Here is a 12,801-nt window from a genome sequence, read left to right on the forward strand (position 1 = left end):
TGAAATCTTTAGTACTTTCTTCCTGGTGATTCAGTTCTCCTGAGACTTACTCCCGTTGCTTCCAAAACCGCATTCCAATTTCCCCATCTCTAACAAGCGGTTTCATTCAGGTACATTTGTAATCATTTCATTAAGCTCATACCTATAATTTTTTCTTCATTATTTGTCTAAATACCATTTCTGCAACAAATATATATTCAGTTTATTATTCGAAAAAAATTGATCCTTTAGGTCATTAGACATCCAACATAAGAAATATAAGGAGTGTTTCAAGAATTTTCAATTGCAACTAACTGAACTAATGTTTATAGGAAAACATCTGTGAATTAACCATTACTTTGAGTCAAAAATTGATAAAAAGAGAGATTGCGCTCCTAAAGAACGAGAACCGAGATATTTGCAAGTATACTTATCATTTAAATGATGTCCTGCTCTCTAATTAAGATTGAAGAAATGCAGGGATTTCAATTATACGCATTTTGAATGCCGAACGCGACCTACTTCTACATCTACATAATATCGTGCAAGCCGCCGCAAGGGCGTGTGGCGCGGGGTGTTACGGTCAACACCCGTAAAAAGGAACAATTCCACATCCAAAAACAATAATATGGAAAATTACACCCGCAGCAGCTCAAACACTCGAATGCGTAAATCCCTTCATCCAACACTCATGCAAACACATATACCATAAACCAACAAACAACTGCACCCCAGGATGCAGCACGAAAGCCATCCAACAACACGCAAGCCAGGACACAACAAGAAAGAATACGAAACTCCACAACCGCATGGAAATGCAACACAAAACAATCTTCATCTCCATAAGATATCGCGATACATTCAAAGATATCATCAAAGGAAAAATTATGAATTAAACGCATGATAAATACCCCCTCTTAACACAGGAGCAAGGATTCACAGCAAAAACATTTTCACTTTTCTCAAAAGAACAGTAAGAAGTGAAAATGAGTGTAATGGTATTTGGGGTCGCTATGAATGGGTGAAGATGTTAACATTGGATCCAATAGCCAAGATCATTTACGAAAGAAGCTTTAATTTCCGTTTCCAAGGCAAGGAAAGATAAATTCTTAAATAAATGCTTAGAATACTGTCATACACAGATGAATTTTATTGTCTTTAACTAAAAAAAATATCTCTTTAGTTGACTTCGGGTTTTCAAAAATATCACGTTCCTTTCAAATTGTAATAAAGGTTTACCAGCAAAACATATCATGTTTTACTCTCTAATGTACCATACATGTTTTACTATGTAAAACGTATCATGTTTTACTTCCAGACTGAGTAGAAACGCACATTATCGTAGATTTCATAATTCCCTCAATCTGGAATGTAATGTTCAAGGATAGGCCCCCTTTTGTTTCTTTCTAAATCCAGCGTCCACTTATGTTTCTACTGCTAAAGCATCTATATAAGTCCTGCAAAATCTAACCGCAACAAGTCGCTCTCAATGCTACATTTGTATCAATCTTTTGCCGTGGTAGTTATTTCAATTTATTCTAGGGCTCCCTACATATTTTAGTATTTACACTCATAAAGATATAACTTTTCTATTGTTTTAAGGTAATCCAATGTATAAAAATGCTAAATTCTTTTCGAGTTGAAGCCATAGCCTGGAGCAATCACCATTTTAAAGCTTTGGTATTGCTCTCTTATCCTGTAAAAGTTATTATTGTCTTCTTTAACCAATAGGCCTATTTAAAGCGGTAACTTTGCTTCCTGAGAAACCTGCTAAATGTTTATTACAATTAACATGAACAAATATTTAACTGCGATCAATTTTTTTGCAATACCTATGATTACTTAATCCTCTTACTTACTTTTGGAAAATTCACTCTGCCTGCCCTTTTATATTTTCATCAACGATAATTATCCCTCTTCCCTAATATTCTGGTATTTTTTTTAGAAAGTCAGTCCCTTCTCATATCAGAAATAAGCCATAGATAAATTCCAAAGAAACTGCGGGAGATGCCGCAACAGTAACTTTTAACGGAGTCATCCGCTAATGTGCATTTCATTGCAACAATTTCAGAGTGTAAAAATCATTCGCCTTGACTGGGATTCGAACCCAGATCCCTCAATATCCGATCGAGTGCTTTAGCCACTTAAGCTACCGAGGCGTCCTCTTAAACTATGACATTTTGGGGCTTTTAAAGGAACTAGATGGACTAGAGGACTTGAAATGCACATTAGCGGATGACTCCGTTAAAAGTTACTGTTGCGGCATCTCCCGCAGTTTCTTTGGAATTTGTCAAAGTGAAAACACCATAAGTGTTTAAAGTTGGCTTTAACCTCGTGGACTGTGGCGCCTCGCGCACGACTACGAATGCATGTGACATTGTATGTACGGTATTTCGTCATAACATCTAGTTCCTTTAAAAGCCCCAAAATTTCAGAGTTTAAGAGGACGCCTCGGTAGCTTAAGTGGCTAAAGCACTCGACCGGATATTGAGGGCTCTGGGTTCGAATCCCAGTCAAGGCGAATGATTATTACACTCTGAAATTGTTGCATTGAAAAGCCATAGATACTTGATTTCCAAGTAGACTGTCTGGAGTAAAATATCCTTTTGTACAAAATGAATCATCGAAGTTAAAAAATCAACTGAGATAACAATACAACATATGTCATTCATCTGTCATGTGCTGTCCACTGAAACTTAGGCAAGTTCTTACTAACGTTTTTCTTTTTTGTAGAAAGAAACGTGCAATAAAAACAAGCAAACATTTTTTTGCAGTATTTCTATTAAGAACAACAATATAATGGGTCTCAGATGTTAAAAGAAGAGAAAAGTTACATGAAAACTAGCTTTTCATACCATCAAAAATATTTTATCTTACTATATGTTGAAGGATCACAAGAAACATTCCAAATAATTTGGGTACCAGAAGAGAGAAGTATTACGTGCAATTACATCAAATATGAAGTACGTGGTGGCTAGGATCTATAATTTTATTTCCTACCTTTCCGACTAGGTACAAAGTTATCTAAAGCTAATTTAAAGGGTGAAAAATTTTCTATAGTCTGCCTTTATCTAATCTTATTCCACAAAAATAGGAGACTGAATTCCAGAATTTGAGAAATTCTGTTTTGTAAAAATCAGCTTAAAGGCTTTTCATGAGAATAACTAGAATTAGTGGTGAAAAAGTTTGCTCACATTCACTTTTGTACTCAACCACCAACTTCAATCGAAAAAACGATGTGAATTATTTCTCAGGCCTCCTCTTTTGCATAATTACATTTCCAGTTAATCTTACGGTCTTTTACTTTAGTCAAGTAAATATAAATAAATATACTCGTACTTCAAACGAGATTCTACAAAAATTTCCAATGATAATAACACTTGAAATTTAACTCCGTGCGTTCGAAAAAATAAAATTCTCCACGCTGGAAATTTATCTAGTTATTCACTATTCTCTTTTAAGTTTCATCGAGGAAAAAATACCTTGGGTCCATAAAAATCGAGAGTCATGAGCGCGTTAAAATTATTTCTGCAAAAACAAAGCAAAGCCCTTTGTGCTACGAAAAAAAAACACGATGCTCCAAAGAGGAAAAACTCGTTTCTTCCTCGGGCGCTAAAGGTTCAGTGGTCAGTCTACAAAAAAATGAAGATCGAAATGAAATATTGGGATAGTGTATACAGCAAGTGAGAGAGAAAAGAATGGAATAAGTGTAAGAGGCAACAGAAGGGGAGGTAAAGGAAGAGAAAAGAGAGGAAGGGAAATATAAATATAGCTGCTGAAACGGCGAGATGAGTAAGGTGAAGATGAATTAGACCCTGAAATTCGACGGTAACTCCAATTCCCTTATGCATCATATGAGAAAGTAAGTGGTGCTGAATATATATGTTCACGGAGATTTTCAAAAGTATATCAACGAAATTCTTCAGGGTGTCAGAAATATATTTAAAATCATCATTACCTTTTTGGAATGTCAAGAAAAAGATATATCCCCTCAGCGCCACTGGAGCTCATAAATAAAACGTATATCTCTTTTTATTTCCATAAATGATTCTATAACCCAGTACGAAGTTAACAGTCATATGAGATATTGTAACTTATCACATTTTAACGCACACCTATCACAATAAAGGAAAATAATAATCCATTAGCAATACCGAAATGAAATTAGTTTGAAATTCAGTAAAATATTTCATGTGAAACTAAAAGCCATATTAAATCCTTCGAGCAGGTGTGTAATATCCAAATCTCCTTTCGTTCTACTAGCCTTGGACGTCTCCTCCACTTTTATTTTCCAATACCATTAACAATTTTTTGCATGTATCTACGCACAACTTTTCTCGAAACTTCGTAAAAATTTGTATCCTTAAGTTAAACAAAATTGAAACACATGAATTTGTTTATGTCATAAAAGAGTACGCCCTAAACCATAGGTTACAACATTAAATTTTGAGAATTTTTTTCTTTTCATTTTAAAAATTTAATGTAGTCTGGTGTGATAATAGTCGAATATGAATGAGTCCAATTGACCAAATAGAGTTCAATAGTTTTTCAAATCAGGTTAGGTTTGATTAAAATTGATTTTTTTAATGAAATAAAAATAAAAATTTAACTAATTAAATTCAAACAATCCAATTTTTATGTTTTTTTGGTTAGATTGTAGAATAGTCCCTATCCCTACCTAAATAAAGACGAATTTCTATTCATTCATGCTAATATGAGTAATTCCGGCAGGTTTTAATTTGAAAAGCCAACCATTGAGTGTAAGTGGTCTGAATCTAGAAGACCCATGTTTTTGTCATGGTCAATTATATGTGGCATGTTCACGTGTTGGTACACCATCCACTTTATTGGTTCTTGCGCCTGATGACAAAATTATATCAGAAGGTTCTTGATTGTAGGGAATAAACCGAAATATATATATATATATATATATATATATATATATATATATATATATATATATATATAGATTGAATTGAGAAAATGTCTTTCTGAAAAGCCTTTGCAATACTTATTTTTGTATTTTACCTGAGTTGTTTTTCTTATATTAGTATAGCAAGTCAAATATGATTAAAATTGGTACCGCCGTTTTTAATTTATAAATGGTGTGGCTAAAATACATTTATTGTGAGGCGGTATGAACTACGCCGGGTCATGGTATCAAATAAAGAGAGAGTGCGTGTGGTGTTTACTATTAGCTAAGAATTTTGATATTTGGCTAGGAATTTTATTTTCAATCGCAAATTATGAAAGACGACAGGAGTGAGGAAAATAATACGGAGAATATAGCTAATGGTTCAAAAAGCATTTTGTTGAGCTAGAAATGAAAACGAGACGCCCTAAGAGAGCTGCAGCAGAAACCTGGCTGAATTACTTTCACTTTGAATAGAAAAATCATAAGGTCTAATGTTAAAAGTACCAAAAAATTCTCATCTTCACTAAAAATATCCAAACCTAGGCAGTCAGTTAATTCTTACAGAAAGCTTACAGAGTCTATCTCTCCAAAGTGCTAGCGTAGGTTGTCTTGAAAGATTAAGACCCCCTGTACGTTCTTACTCTCAAACGCCCAGAATTAATCAATAATGATACTTCTTAATTCAAGAAAAGTTGTTGAATACATTCAATAAAATAAACGTTATTAAGAGAGAATAAATTAGTGCCGGGTTTTCTTCACATATCTACTACTCTGCAAACCTGAACAAGACAGTAAAATAGAAAATAATTTGAATATTAGATATCAATTTACCCATTAATAAACTTTTTCACTCTCATTTTGGGAATAATTTAACTACATTCAAATTTTAAATTCCTAGTTTAATAATATTTCCGATTATATTAATGACAAAATTGAAAGGAAATAGAGAGAGCCTTCAAAATAATTCCCACCACTTCCATCTCACTACGGAGCCTTGATGATTTTCAAATTCTAAGTGATTTCGACCTGTTTGCACAAAAGGAATAATTTATGACGATAACCCGCCTATTTAATAAATTTTTCATAGAGAATACGTCGTTCAAGTGAATCCGCGACTAACTTATCTCTTGTTTGCTTATCTTCCGCGACCAAATATAGTTACCAAGTGAGTTTAGCTTAATAAGATCCTCCAATACCAAGCCAGAAACTTCAGTCTTATAAGCCCACAAGTAAGCGTGAAGGGCGATATATGAGCTTTTGAGGCATGTTGACTTTAAGGTGCAAGGGTACTGCAGCTGTTTTACTAAGTTAAGATGATGCTTTGAGGCTAGCACTTGGCATGTATCTAATAATTAGTGAACTTTTTAAAGAAAAAAGGGGTGCATTCAGTTTTAAAGAATCTGCAAACTTATTTCTGTTCCGTTTTCACCACTTGGTAAGCGGACGTTAAGCAAACTACCAAGAATAGCAAGTCAAATAAAAAGGAATGTCAAAATTATTAGTAAGAGATAGTTCTATCAAAGGTGAAAATGATCACAAGTCAGAATAACGGTGAACACCACGTTTCATAGGATCATCGACAATAATTTTGATTTTGAGAAAAACCGAAGCTCATTACATTAACAAAATATAAAAAACCGCCAAGGCACCGATATTCATTAGTATCATAGATTTTCACATTTCAGGAAACATCATTAAGCGAAAAAGTCATTGATGAAACATCTCTTTCGATTTAAAATTATATTAATCATAAAAGTAAAAGTTATCAAAGTTATCGGTAATAGATACTTAAGGTTACTTAGATACTCAGATATAGATAAAATTTCTAAAAATAAATCTACGATTATTAAAAGTGTTTCATTATTGACATATAATAAGTCATACATATTGTTGGGTTCAACGATTTCCATTTTGATAACATATATTTGATTGATTTTAGATCCGTAATTTGCAATTTAACTTATTCGTTCTTCTTCTAGCAAAAGTAGAAGTTATTAATGTTGGGTAAGATGACCATTCTAGTTCATTTCAATTGCCAACTGTTGTTTGGTAAAGAAAATGAAAAAATAATTTTCCCTGGACTCATCCATATCAAATTGAATTTTCACATAAATATATTTTTAGGCATAATTTCTTTGATGTAATCTGCCGATGTAGGTAGTTTTACAGATGGACACAACTACCAAATAAATATTTTGTTTCTCCTTACAAAACACATTCCAATATTCTAATCTCTAACAGGTTCCTCATCATCTCTGCAATACTCCCTTTATCCCGCGATCATCCCTATCCTATTCCTGCCCTTTCATCGTTTTCCTAACATTCTCCTCTTTGTCATAGTCTTCAATATCCCACATCAATCCCAAAATCCCAACCCACGATCAATAAGCTCTACATCCATTTTTCGAGCCTACTTATGATTTCTCCCAACATTCATTTCTCATCGTCAACAATACCTAGTTTTCTTCTTTTGTTTCCCTTTTGGTATATTTCATCATTTCAATCGTCTCCATACCCCCTATTCAAAAGCCTTCAATCTTTCTCTGTCCTCCTGCATCAGTGACCATGGTGCCGTGCCGTACATTACTACGTTCCGTGTCAAAGTTTTCAAAGGTCTTTTCTCAAAATCCTTACTCAACACCCCTGTCATCAGCTCCCTTCTTTTTAAAGGCTCTTTGCCTAGTGCAGTTCATCTCCTTACATCCTTACTGCTGTAAATATTTTGGTTCTAATCACTTCCAAGATACGTTAACTTTCCTACCTACACTAGTTTCTTTCGGTAAAATATTTTTGAAGCTGGATGATTGACGTAAATATTAGGGTTTTGAAAAGTGGGTCTGGAGAAGGTGAAATGGACAGTAAGAAAACAAATAAGATGTCCTGGATGTGTAGGAGGAGAAGAGAGGATCATTAGGAGAAATTATTAGGAGACAGGAAAAATGAACAAATGGCATATTGATACACAGTGGGATGATGGAGACCTTGATAAAATGTGGGAAAATCAGGCAAGCGAGAAAGAGGCAGGAATAAGCTAGAGATGTTCGACTTAATGAAGGGAGGAAGTAATTCTACGTACGTGCATATTAGGTGCGGCTTAATGCGCAGATATTTTCAATCCCAATGGACTACATCCTTGAGGTTGTGGAAAGGCTGTTGCGTTCTAATGGCCCTTAGAGCTGTACTGGTGGAAACAATGACATTTGGTCTTATTAGGGTAGCAGATAGGTCGAGGTGCAGGTGCCAGACGAAAGTTAGCGTACAATATTTCGGCTCTTTTGGTGAGGCAGATGCAAAGGGGTCTGACCCGATTGGGGCAGCCATTTGAGTAATAGTATCTTGTTAAAAAAAAGTTTTGAGAACGGGTCCTGGGAGAAAACCAGTATCATTTTTTATCCCACAAAATAATAATGGCGAAGATTATGAAAAATCCTGGAAATAATGGGACCAACCCCAGAGTCGTGTGTTGTGCCCAACAGCGTAAGTACAGCTTCCGCTGTCTTCATCACAGAAAATTCTTGCAAAAGTGAATCGACCGCTGCTGCAAGAAAGGCACACAAGAGGATAAATCCAGATAGAATAAGAACTTGACTGACCGATATCAAAAAATATAAACGGGAGATAGGGAGATAATAAGAGAGAGAGAGAGAGAGTGAGATAAGGGAAACATAGTTACTTGAGGGATATGGAGGGACAGTTGAGATTGATAATTACAAGTATACAAAGTAGAAAAGAAGAGAATCAGAGCAGGATATCAATAGTATTGAAAAAATGGTAGGAAGGAGTGTAGTTAATATTGAGGCCAAAGGTACAATTTAATGAAGGCACAAGTAGGAACAATGGACTTGGTAATTCAATAGGTCTACATGTCACGAAGCAATCATTGAAAGGAACAAGATTCAATAAGGTAGACGATCAATTAGAGGAAATAATGGCAAGTCTTCGTGAAAAGAAACATTTGTTGACATTTGGGATGATAACGGTAAGATACGCAGACAAATTGTAATGAGGTATGGTTCTACATTTGAGAAATTAGGAAGAAGCACAGTGATAAGATAATGAAGTTATGCAGGAGAAAGCTTTTAATTATAAGGAAAACTTGGTTTTCGACCCCAAGATAGGCATTTATATCCATGGAAAACGCGCAGCCATGTAGTAAAATATATATAGGCTCGTTTTCGGCAGGACAGAGAATTAATGACAGTGTAATATTTTTATACGAAAGTTTTTTCAGGAGTGGTCAATGTTTTAGATCACAATTTAGTACTCATGAATTGTTATGTGAAAATATATAGCCTCAAACATGTAATATGGATCTACATTTACACAATTCCCCGCAAGCCGTCGCAAGGACATGTGGCATGGGGTGGTAGGCGCCAACCTTTCTAAATGTATTCCCTCCATATCCTCATCCACATGGCACCCCGCAATCAACCCAAAAACGCATGGAAAGGGGGCGACCAAACACCATTCCTGCAACATGCCCACACAAATCACGAGTAGTACATGATTAGCAGCTGTTATTGTGCCTACTTAGAGAGGAGAGGAAAAAATATAAAGAGAGGGCAGACGCATATGCAATTCTGGCACTTATTACCGGTTAGTATTTAACAATTTCGGATGGATAATTTTCAAATATAATTGACTTTATTTACTTTTACCTACACCCCAAGTGGAGCAAGAACTCACGATGGGGGACGCTAGACTTGGGGAGAGGATAGATAAGACAATGGATTCTTTAAGCACTGATTGACAGCGGCAGAAAGGCGGGCGAGTAGGGATTGGAAGAAGTAATGATGACGGGCAGGCGCAGCAGAATATGATGGCAGTATCCCAAGACAATGATGTCGAAAGCAGCAAACGAAACCATAGGAACTCTTTAAGGGAAAAGGGCCAATAAACCATGGATTTCTGATAAATATGTATGGGGAGATACATTATGATAGGATATGAAAGAATGCAAACACGAAACTAGGTGGAAGAAAGTACCAATAGCTAAAAAATAAATGAAGGCATGACATTAATAGGGCGAGGAAGCATGGCGCAATAAGCAGCGTCACAATATTGAGTATTTACGCAGGAAGGGAGGAATGGGGTCGCTGTTCAGCGTGGTGACAGCAATAACATACTGTGGGAAATATTAATTATTTTGAAGCATATTCCATTGGACGAAATATTTAATTTTAGGTATTTTTTTGATAATCCGTAATCTGATAATCGAATTATCCATTTAGGAGGGACGAAAAGATTTCGTAAGGGCAGGTATTGAGCCCAATAAAAGAGAAAGAACACTTATATAAGACTACAAAACAAATACTCTGATATTTGCATGCAGCAAAAGTGGGTACAAATCTTAACCAAATAGAGGATGAAGAGAAGATTAAATTATTTCTTCGAGGATAATGATTTTGAGTTCGGGAATGGGAGAGTTAAGCAGGTAACCGTAGATGTATGGTAGAAAGAGATGCAAGAAAATTTTCTTTATTCCAATTCGATTTTGAAAAAGAGCTAAGGAATCAAATACACAAAAGATGTAAAAATAGTTACCTTTCTTCTCCAGAATATACATGAACATGTTTGTCCCTGAAGGAATCTCATGATTTTGAATTCCAAGGCGTCTACGTATCATTGAGCTAATTAATGCGGAGAATCTAACAATAATTGTATTAATCAACATTAGTAGTATAGTATGGATCTATTTAACTCTGAAATAGTGATCCAAAATTTCACTGGACACAACTTCCCTGGTATTCCTATTACCACCGCGCGTCTACTATCATAACATGAGTACGTGATGTGTGCGTTATCAAGGCTGAGTTACACCTTTCAGAGTATATTAACATGATTTACGGTCAGTATTAAAATTATTCCATGATTCAGTCATTATTGTCAAACGTATGCCTTTTATGGTGCGAATTGTGCATATTCTAGGTGGTGCGAATAGGTTTGGAGCGCCTTAAGCTGTGGCATGGTTAATTTTCTACATATTTACAGGAGACAGAAAGTCATGTAAAGATCTTTAAATCTTTAAGACGATTTTATACTATTTTTTAGATGATTTAATTTGAAAAGGCGGTCAAAATCTTAAAATTTAATAAAAGTTATACCATCAGAATATACAAGATAGGACGAAAATAAATTTGAAATATGTTTTTTAATGGGAAGGACATTCAACCTGAAGTTGGAAGCAGCAAAGGTTAAATAGATTTGCTGCAGATCCTGAGACGAAGTCCTAATACTTGGCTTATCCTTGGTAAAAATAACCTGGAAAAATGAAGATGTCTTAAGCAATAACTTTGTATGCTAAGGTAAAAGTGATTTAATTAGCACACGTAGTACTACACTCGTTGATACACCGGAGAGGAATTTTTCAAAAAGTTCTATAATATTTGAGAGGCATCGGAAAATAAGTATACATATGTAATATTAAAATAATTGTATCCTACAGGCAAATTGGGTAGCAAAATTCAGTATGGTAACATGAAAAACAATGCTGTAATGTTAGGAATCATATCTGAAAAAGACAGCACGAACGATCTCTCTTCATGACATGAGTACGTATGTGTATGCGGAGGGACGACTTTAAGCTCTTAGGTTTTCGACTGGTTTTTTTCTACCATTGAAGTTCACCTATTTCCGTAACTACTTATCTAAGGAATTTTTGAGGAGGAGGAATTTAAAAGAAGATATGAAAATTCAGTTTAAATTGATGGACCCTAATATTTCTAAAAAAAGTCCTTCTTTTTCAAAAGGCATGTACCGTAAGGAAACCATTCCATATATAACGGTTTTTTCTCATTTTAAATTAGGTAAATAATAGGAAGATGGGTCTTAATATAAGTTGTTATTTACGCCATTCATTGTTGTGTCTTTTCATGGCGTAATCATATCACGTCGGCTAACTATTTTTCTTCTATCCTGCTCCATACAAATCTCTCAAAGATCCTTCAATCGGTAATTTCCATCTTATAATTTTAATGAACATATTAGTTATCTATGCCTAGTTCATATGAAACTTTGGACAAAAACTCTGTATTGATTAGAAATGTTCTCGGTTTACACCGAAATACCTGCATCATGTTTACATTGGCTTTAACCGCTTAGTTGAGAAAAAAAATTATTTTCACCAGATTAGCTGCAAACGTTAATTATTTATTAAAGAGCGAAGCATTGTTCTATAGAATTGTAGCAAGAGACCAGCAGAAGATTCAGTAATTTTTTTTCAAAAATGCAGAAAAATATCAATTGTTGAATGTTTACTTCAACAATGTGAGGCCAAGGCAAAAAAATAATTCCTTGGAAACTAAGCTATTTGGAGAGGCAAATTGGCTTTGGCCCCATCATTTCAATTGAACACTACGCCTTCACATATATTCTATATAATGATGAATATATGTTTCAGAGGTAGAGGTTTGCAATTCATGGAATTCAAAGAAAGTTTAGGGTGATTCAAGCAGAAGGCATAACAAATTGTATCTAGAGCGTCTTGATAATATATCTTTTTTACTGGGAGAGTACGACTATTCGCAAAAGTTGACAAATATATAGTCAAATGTAGTCACGGCTGCAAGATTTAGCAATTTCATAACGTTCATGGAATAAAAACTTCAGAGAACCAGGTAATAAAAGCTTCAAACATCCAAAATAATTAATCATAGAGTTGAAAATACTATAATGTTGTATAATATTACGAACAGCAGAAAAATTTTTCTATAGCGTCTTCGAAAACTTATTCGTTTCTTTAGGCATGTCGTGCCATTAATATTCCTCAGGATAAGAAATTATTTTCGCGTGTCGACTGCATCTCTTCTTTCCCGAGTAGTCGTAAAAGCCATAAAAAGTGTTTCACGAAAGGTTGATACGTGGTTACTTTGGACTAATTTGAATCATTATACTGCAAACTTATTCTT

This window comes from Hetaerina americana, unplaced genomic scaffold (assembly GCF_022747635.1).
Source record: "Hetaerina americana unplaced genomic scaffold, ioHetAmer1.1.p SCAF_6, whole genome shotgun sequence".
NCBI lineage: Eukaryota > Metazoa > Arthropoda > Insecta > Odonata > Calopterygidae > Hetaerina > Hetaerina americana.